This window comes from Podarcis muralis, chromosome 9 (assembly GCF_964188315.1).
Source record: "Podarcis muralis chromosome 9, rPodMur119.hap1.1, whole genome shotgun sequence".
Taxonomy (NCBI): Eukaryota; Metazoa; Chordata; class Lepidosauria; order Squamata; family Lacertidae; genus Podarcis; species Podarcis muralis.
In genome coordinates, this window is record NC_135663.1 from 53,615,456 (window position 1) to 53,623,775 (window position 8,320).

At 43.8% G+C, this 8,320-nt stretch overlaps 1 long non-coding RNA gene and 2 other non-coding genes across 3 annotated transcripts; all 3 read left to right on the top strand.

The window, feature by feature from the left end:
* The first annotated feature begins 725 nt into the window (after positions 1–725).
* Positions 726–7,627, top strand: LOC114604386 (uncharacterized). The gene is made up of 4 exons (XR_003708296.2): positions 726–871; positions 2,523–2,626; positions 4,246–4,311; positions 5,536–7,627. It is a non-coding gene; the product is annotated as an uncharacterized LOC114604386 (long non-coding RNA).
* On the top strand, positions 942–1,063 carry LOC114604803 (small nucleolar RNA SNORA26). The gene has a single exon (XR_003708441.2). It is a non-coding gene; the product is annotated as a small nucleolar RNA SNORA26 (small nucleolar RNA).
* Positions 3,950–4,067, top strand: LOC114604802 (small nucleolar RNA SNORA26). Its single transcript, XR_003708440.1, has one exon. It is a non-coding gene; the product is annotated as a small nucleolar RNA SNORA26 (small nucleolar RNA).
* Positions 7,628–8,320: the final 693 nt, after the last annotated feature.

Sequence of the window (8,320 nt, forward strand, 5' to 3'; positions counted from 1 at the left end):
TTTACCAGCAAGGCTGCTTGATCCAGCCTTTGCTGAAACCAGAAACACAATAGAGAGAAATAGGCGGAAGCCCAACTCTCCCGCAGCTCTTAACTGCAACTAGAAACGGCGGAGCTTGTAACAAAGTAACACCTTGTACTGTTACGTTGCAGTTCCACTTATTTCGTGGGCCAAACCTGCGCATCAAATAGCACAATGCAAAGCGATGGCGAACTGCCACCCCCACCTCCCCATGCCACGAGGGGGGAACCGGTCGCGGGCTAAACGGCAGGGCGACTGCAAGCCACCGCCTCTTAATATTTATCCTCCTGCAATGCGCAGATAATGGACAACATCTCCCTTCCCTCTGAAAGCAAGAGGCGCCTGCTGTAGGAGCGCAACATGCATTGCAGCGTGTAGGGAAAAGCGCCCCCCTTTCCACCCCTCTCCCTTTCCCATTTCCACAGAGGTTGGATGGCCACCTGTCCTGTTTGACCGAGTTCCCTGCATTCAAAGGGGGTTGGACTGGATGACCCTCAGCGACCCCTTCCAACCTCTCCCATCCTAGCATTCTATGCCTAGAGCTGAGCCCACCTCCCTCGCCAAGCCCGCCTTCTCTTTCAGATAAGTCACGTGCCTTCTCCTCTCCACCAATCAGCGATGCGGTCGGAAGAGGCGCTTGCTAGGAGTGGACGAATTCTCTCTCTTCCCACCCCACCCCCCAACATCTCGCGCCGTCCTCATCCATTGCGCGCGCCCTGGGCCCTAAGTCTCGCGCGATCGGCTCGCTATATAAACCCGCTGAAGGCGCATTTGCCCCCTTTGCGCCCTTTCCGCTTCTGGGCTGCTTGGTCGTGGTGGCTTGAGGCTGCTGGGCCTACCGAGGTTGGAGGTAAGCATGGCCGCGTGCGAGGTGGAGCTGGCCTTGAAATTGGTCTTTCCCCCGCGGAGCCCCTTAAACATTGCGCACCTCAAGCGTCCCGTGCTGGAGGTGGTCAACACAGGGGGGCAGAGGAATCCTCTCACTGAAACCCGGGGCAGGGCTGCCGCTCTCTGCTTCCGGATCCTGTCGTGAGAGACACGTGCTGGAGCTCCCGCTTGGCCCAGGAAGGGCCATTTCGGTGTGTATCTGACTGTAGCGCTGGATACCCAGCGCTTGGAGGGGTGGGCGAGTGGCAGGCTTCGCGTGAGCAGTTCATCTACTCCAAAATAGATGCCCTGCACCCCCTGAAGTTTCCCAGCTTCATTCAGGAAAGAGCATTTAATCATAAAAAGCATGTCGTTGAACCCATGCATTCAGTCACCGGCCTAAATTGTAAAATTGTAGAGTTGGAAGGGATCCCCAAAGCTCATCTAGTCCAGCCCCCTGCAATGCAGGAGTTCATAGCCTGTGAATACAGGCGAAAGAGGATAAAACATATTAAAGGGCTAACTAGTATCCACGTTTGTATGGCTTGCCCTTCACTGCTCAGCAAGAGTTAATTTTGCAGTGCAAATAAGTTAAGAGTTGGATATGAAAGCCTGGCATGTCCCCTTGTATTTTATGCTTGGGGTGCATATGTACTGTACTTCAAAAGCACACTCAAGGGGTTTTGAGCGTTGTGGTTTACCCCTTAAAGAGTTGTAATTACCAGCAGCCCTTAAAAAGCTGCAGTACCCAAAATTATTTGAGGGAGGAAATGTGCTATAAATGCACAGTGCGCACACAGCCTTGTACCCTGCTTTCCCCCAAAAAAAACGTTGAGTGGCCTTTATATATGGCCAGGCCTGCTTACAGCTGCTGGAACTACATCAGGTACCTTCAGGCAATTTCTCTGGGCATTGAAAAAGAATTTTCAAGAACATTTAATTATTAATTTTTTGCAAATTTTGTTGCCATAAAATTATTTTGAGTTTTCTCCCTCACAAAGAATCATGTCTTCTGTCTCTTATGTTTTGTTAATCCTACAAACATCCATCACACTGGACCAATAGAAATAATAAATATTCTTCATTCATTCCCAACCCTTCGCCCTAAGGTTCCAGGGCAGGTTACAGCATTAAAACAGTTTCCAATCATAAAAAATAGGATGGGTCCTAAAAATATGTTGTATGAGGATATTGGGGAACAAGGAACCATCTGTGGCATCTTCCCACAATGTTCACTCTGCAGTATGATTCTCTAGAGTACAACTTGAGGGTCAGGATAGTGCTCTGGAACTGCAAAAACTGACAGAAAATGCTGCTTGAATGCTACAGGAATTCAAATTTAAAACACACACCTGCCCAGAATCTTTTGGTTGCTAGCATTGGGAAGAAAGCAATAAATCTTGATTGAATTAGTAGTATTCCCATGCTGCATTCCCCCTGATTTGGTCTACAAGCAGGGGCATGATGAAAAACCAGTGTTGCAATTCTTCAGATTAGTGGGCTTTTGATACATGTTATGACAAAATTTGGTACAGTTGCCTTGACTTACAAGGTTGAAACATTTGCTGCTAGCTTTGTATTGTTCAAAAGCCATAGTAACAAAAGTAGCCAGTTAACTAATTCTTCTGTTGCAGGTATGTTCCAGTAAAAGCAAAACCCCTGTCATCTTACCCGCAAGGCCTTCCACAAAGTGTTCTGTCACTGAACAAGCTGGAAGCAATATTCCTTTAGGTAGAAGGTAAGAATTAATGACAATCCTTTCTCTAGAACATCATTTGAATCTGTCTCTTGGCCTCAGAGCTTGCAGTGAGCCCCTTACACTAACTTTTCATCCTATTTTGCATCCATCCCAAGCGCCTTACTTAAAACCCAGTGGCCTTGCCCCAGTCTACGTTTTGCCCTCTTTTCCCATTACAACACTGCCTGTGATTCTTTCCCCTTCAGTGCTGTCTTACAAAGCTCTCTTCTAAACAATTTTACCCATGTTTCCTTGATGTCTGTGACTTACCCAAGGACACCTGCATGATACTGTTTTTCTTCAAATCCTTCCTCAGTGCCACCCATTTCCCCAAGAAGTCATTGGCCCCTAACCCCTTGCTGCATATTGCATATGCATGTACGCATCTCTCGCCTCTCAAAATACTGCAGCAACCAGTTGTTTGCACAGTTCTTTTTATTAAGTGTCGTGCAATTTGATGGTGCTAGATAATCATTGCTTGAGACTACTTGTTTATAGCCAGTAACTTGTACCAGTGTTGCACAAAATGCTAAGTAAGATAAGGGGCAGCTTTGTTCCTGTGTAGGAGATGCAGGGTCAGAACGTGGGCTGATTAATAAAAAACAAAGAAACAATGCTAGATTTGTAAGGTAAAGGTAAAGGGACCCTTGACCATTAGGTCCTGTTGTGACTGACTTTAGAGTTGTGGCGCTCATCTCACTTTATTGGCCGAGGGAGCCGGCGTACAGCTTCCGGGTCATGTGGCCAGCATGACTAAACCGCTTCTGGCAAACCAGAGCAGTGCACGGAAACGCCGTTTACCTTCCCGCCGGAGTGGTACCTATTTATCTACTTGCACTTTGACGTGCTTTCGAACTGCTAGATTGGCAGGAGCAAGGACTGAGCAACGGGCGCTCACCCCATCACTGGGATTCAAACTGCCAACCTTCTGATTGGCAAGCCCTAGGCTCTGTGGTTTAACCCACAGCGCCACATAGTAGACATCATATCAATAAGAGTTGAGCAATGGGAGCTCACCCTGTTGCGGGGATTTGAACCACCAACCTTTTGATCAGCAAGTCCTAGGCTCTGTGGTTTAACCCACAGCGCCACATTCCTCCAGATTTGTGAGTAGGAAGGATTTAAAGGAAAAGGGCCTAATACAGCAACTGATGAATCTGAAAAGCATTGTGCTTATGTGGTTCGGTCTGTTTCTTCTTTGGCGTGAATGTTTGCAGATCAGTGGATTTAGTAGTTGCCAAGTGATAAACATCAATGTGTGAGCTAAGTATTTGGAGTCAAAGTCTTTGGAGTTGCAGGCACTAGATTTCCCCCTTTTTAGCTTTGCCCTCTTAAGGCTGGTGGTGCTTTAAGTGGCCAACACAAAGGGGTAGAGTAATTCTCTCTTAAACCCAGAGGCGAGAACGCAACTTTCCTCTGGATCCTGTCGGGAGGAACAAACATAAGAAAATACTTGTTAAATGTCTACTGTGATACAATGATATATCTTGCTCTAGAATTGCTGTGACTGATGTCAGTGGCATTTTAAAAATCGGCCCATGGATTTTGTACTTTCTTGATAGTTAGGTACATGTAAAACTTTTTAGGAGGGAAAAGTTAAGATGGATATATTCTTTTAGCAGATGCCTGGGCGGTTATCCGGAGCTTTGAGCATCCCTGACAACTAGGAAGACCCAAGCATCTAGGTGAGTACTATGAACAGCTGCAGATGAATGGATTATAGATGGTTCTGTAGAAACTGCAGGTGTGGCAAGGGAAGATTCATTCATCTGGCTGGCATTTCATTACCAAGTAAAGAAGAGGCACAATGCAGTAGCCTGTAGGAAAAATGATTTCTGTTTGTGCAGTGGAACTTTCCCCTCCCCGTGCATGCCCCACACCTAGAGAAATTTTGAAACCATGTGAGAAAACAAAAAACATTGGTGTGTTTTGTTTTGTTTTTTGAAAAAATACATAGTCCTTCTGCCCACTCCATCACCCTTTACAAATCAAAAGTTACTTTGCTACTTGAGAAACAAAGTTTTATTTTACAGTGGTACCTCTGGTTACGAACTTAATTTGTTCCAGAGGTCCGTTCTTAACCTGAAACTGTTCTTAACCTGAGGTACCACTTTAGCTAATGAGGCCTCCTGCTGCTGCGCCGCCAGAAAATGATTTCTGTTCCCATCCTGGGACAAAGTTCTTAACCCAAGGTACTATTTATGGGTTAGCGGAGTTTGTAACCCGAGGGACCACTATATAACTTTGTTTGCCACAGCATTACCATATTTGGTATATTAAAAGTAGTTTATTCAGACAATAATTACAAATTGAATTTACTTGTTATTTTGTTACAAGTAGAACCACAAAACAAGCCTTTTATCAATTTCAGATTCTTTCTGTTCCTCTGTACTTTCTCCTACTGGAGGACAGAAAGCGACACACCAACCTTGCTAACAAAGGGAAGCCCACAAAGAAGGCACTGAATCTTCCTTCTGTGTTAATGGCAGTGCCTCCTAGAGGCCAAAATGCATCTTGCTCTTGCCCTCAGTGTACAAGAGATGCAATAATCTGATAGTGCAAATCAGTGGTTCTTAACCTGTTGCTCGCGACCCCTTTGGGGGTTGAAAAACCTTTTCACAGGGGTCGGCAAGCTTTTTTTGGGGTGGGCTCCTCCGACAGCCTCTGCCGCTCACAAGGGCAGGCACAGGAGCCACGCTTAGCAGAGCAGCGGTGGCACAGGCGGCAGCAGCAAACCACGCAGCCTCCACTCGCCCATTGGCTAAAAATGGATAACAATACCAAAAATAAAGCTGTAAAATCAAGGCATGTGTCAACACTGATGGCATTCACTTATACCCATAAGTATAGCCAACTGATGTCTGTTTTAGCCTAACATTTCCTCCTGTGCTACTTTTTTCTGCTTCCAGGGTTTCTTGCATCCGGGTCCCACGCTTAAATTAAAACAGCAAAATGGAAAGATTCTTTAGTTTGGCAAGTACTAGTAAAAAGCAAGAACTTGTTGAGGATGACAAAGAAGAAGTTGATGAAGAAAGGAGCCGCAAATACAGAAAACAAGATGACTGTTATTTGTATTTTGGTTTCATTAGTGTGAACAATGAAGAGCACCCACAGTGTGTTTTGTGTTTGAAAATACTCCCCATTGAATGCACGTTGCCTTGCAAAATGAAACACCACTTAGAAAGTGTTTATAAGAATGATGTGGGTAAACCAATGGAATATATCTCTAGAAAACTAAGTCAGGTGAAAGAATCAGTATTTAATACACAGGTTACCGTCCTTTAGTAAAACTTTTAGCATCCTATAAATAACCTACCGGGTCGCAAAATGTAAGAAACCCATACAATAACAGAAGAACTCTTATTGATATGGTGTCTACTATGTGGCGCTGTGGGTTAAACCACAGAGCCTAGGGCTTGCTAATCAGAAGGTTGGCAGTTTGAATCCCCGTGATGTGGTGAGCTCCCGTTGCTCGGTCCTTGCTACTGCCAACGTAGCAGTTCGAAAGCACATCAAAGTGCAAGCAGATAAATAGGTACCACTCCAGCGGGAAGGTAAACGGCGTTTCCGTGCACTGTTCTGGTTTGCCAGAAGCGGTTTAGTCGTGCTGGCCACATGACCCGGAAGCTGTACGCCGGCTCCCTCGGCCAATATAGCGAGATGAGCGCCACAACCCCAGAGTCTGTCACGACTGGGCCTAATGGTCAGGGGTCCCTTTACCTTTACCTATGGTTGGAGTATCCTCTGACAATGCAATCGGCCACCAAATTCAAGATTTAGGAGAGGGACTTAATGAGCAGCTTTTAGAAAAAATGAGGATGAAGGACTTTGGTTTGCAGTTTGATGTGTCCACTGATAGCAATAGAGATGCTCATCTAACCTGTTATGTGCGGTTTGATGATGATCTAAATGAAATGGTGGAAGATATTTTTTGTAAGGATGTAAATGTAGGAGTAGCAGGCGAAGATTTGTTTGGAATTGTGGACAACTTCATGACAGTAAATAAAATAGACGGGGCTCATTGTGTCGGTGTGTGCATCGATGGTGCTCATTCTGTGGCAGGCTGTTACAATGGCCTAAAAGCACTCATTCTCAGCTGAGCCCCTGATGCAGTTTATACACATCATACTACCCATAAGGAAGAACTTGCTTCTTAGCAGTTGAGTGCTGATTTGAACAAAGTCCTGCAAACAGTGCTAGATGTGGTTAACTTCATCCAAACTCAACCTCAGAAAGCTAGATTTATCAATAAAATGTGTTGAGATTTAACTGTTGTTCTTGAACTTGCTCAAGAACTCCATTCTTACCTTGACCAAGAAAACCATGCCAGTGCTAAGTGTTTTCTCGATGTGGACTTCTTGCTGTAAGTTGCCTATCTCTATGATATTATCAAAAAGCTGAACTTGTTCAATAAGTCTTCACAAGGGAGTGAAACTCATTTGCTTAGACTCACTTGTAAAGTTTCGGCCTTTGAAAATAAACTTCTTTGGAAAACTGAAGGAGGATGAATGGACTGCTTCCCAGTTCTACAGCAAGAGAGATACTATTTCACTAATTAGTGGACATTTAGCTCATCTCAGTGCCCATTTTGATAAGTACTTTTTTGAAAATGGTGACAGGTTTCAGTGGTTTCAAGTACTTTGGTACTGATCCTCCTTCATATTTAATACTGTACAAGAGGAGGAACTGATACAACTTTCATCAGACCCTTAACTAAAAGCAAAGCTTATAGACACGCTAGTGCCAAAATTTTGGACTTCAGTAAAACAGGAGTTCCCAACATTGAGTAACAAAGCACTGAAGATAATGATTAATTTTGCAGCATCCCATCTATGTGAGTCTGGGTTTCCAGCCGTGGCTGTCATAAAAAGCAAATACAGCTCAGGATTTGATGTGGAGAAGGAAATGGGAGTAACAGTAACTACATTGGTGCCAATATTTGAAAAGCTGTGCAACAATAAGCAAACTCAGGTTTCTTGCTAATAAAAAAGACTGACATTTCATGTGCCTTATGTTTTTACTGAACCTTTTTTTAAAAATGAAGACTAAATGGTTTATTGTATTATATCTGCTTCAAAATGCAACGTATCTTTTTCCCATTGGTATATTCAGATTTTCTTAATTTTTTAAAAATTTAAATTTGTTTTCAGTTTTCCCCAGCTTACAAAAATAATATTTAGCAGGGCAATGAATGACTCATGATTTTTAAAAAATCATTTTCAAAGCTCTACTGCCTGAATGTTAAGCCTTAAAAATGATAGCTAAAACCGCTAAATGATGAAACAACACAAGTTCTAACCAGGTACAGGAGAATCTCAACTTGCACACAATCTACATGTGCGTTTCTGTGTGCACACATTCTGAAAAGGGGTGGGGGAGTAGAATGGAGCTGAGACACAGTTGGGGAATATTTCGATAGTTTCAGGCGAAAGGTTCAGTGACTATTTTTAATGATGCCATAAGTAATGTAAGGGAGAGCTGCAAGAGATATTGAGAGTATTTATTATGCTTTGCTCATTGGTGAGTTCATTCCAATACATTCTTTTCCCCTCTACTATACCATATCGATCTTTTCAAGGTAAACTAGTGACTAATAGCCAGGCCTAAGTGTTTGCCATTTTGATAAAGATTACATCCAAGCACAGCCAGTTTAGCTCTAAACAAGAGTGGTGTAGATCTTGAAGATACAAAGTT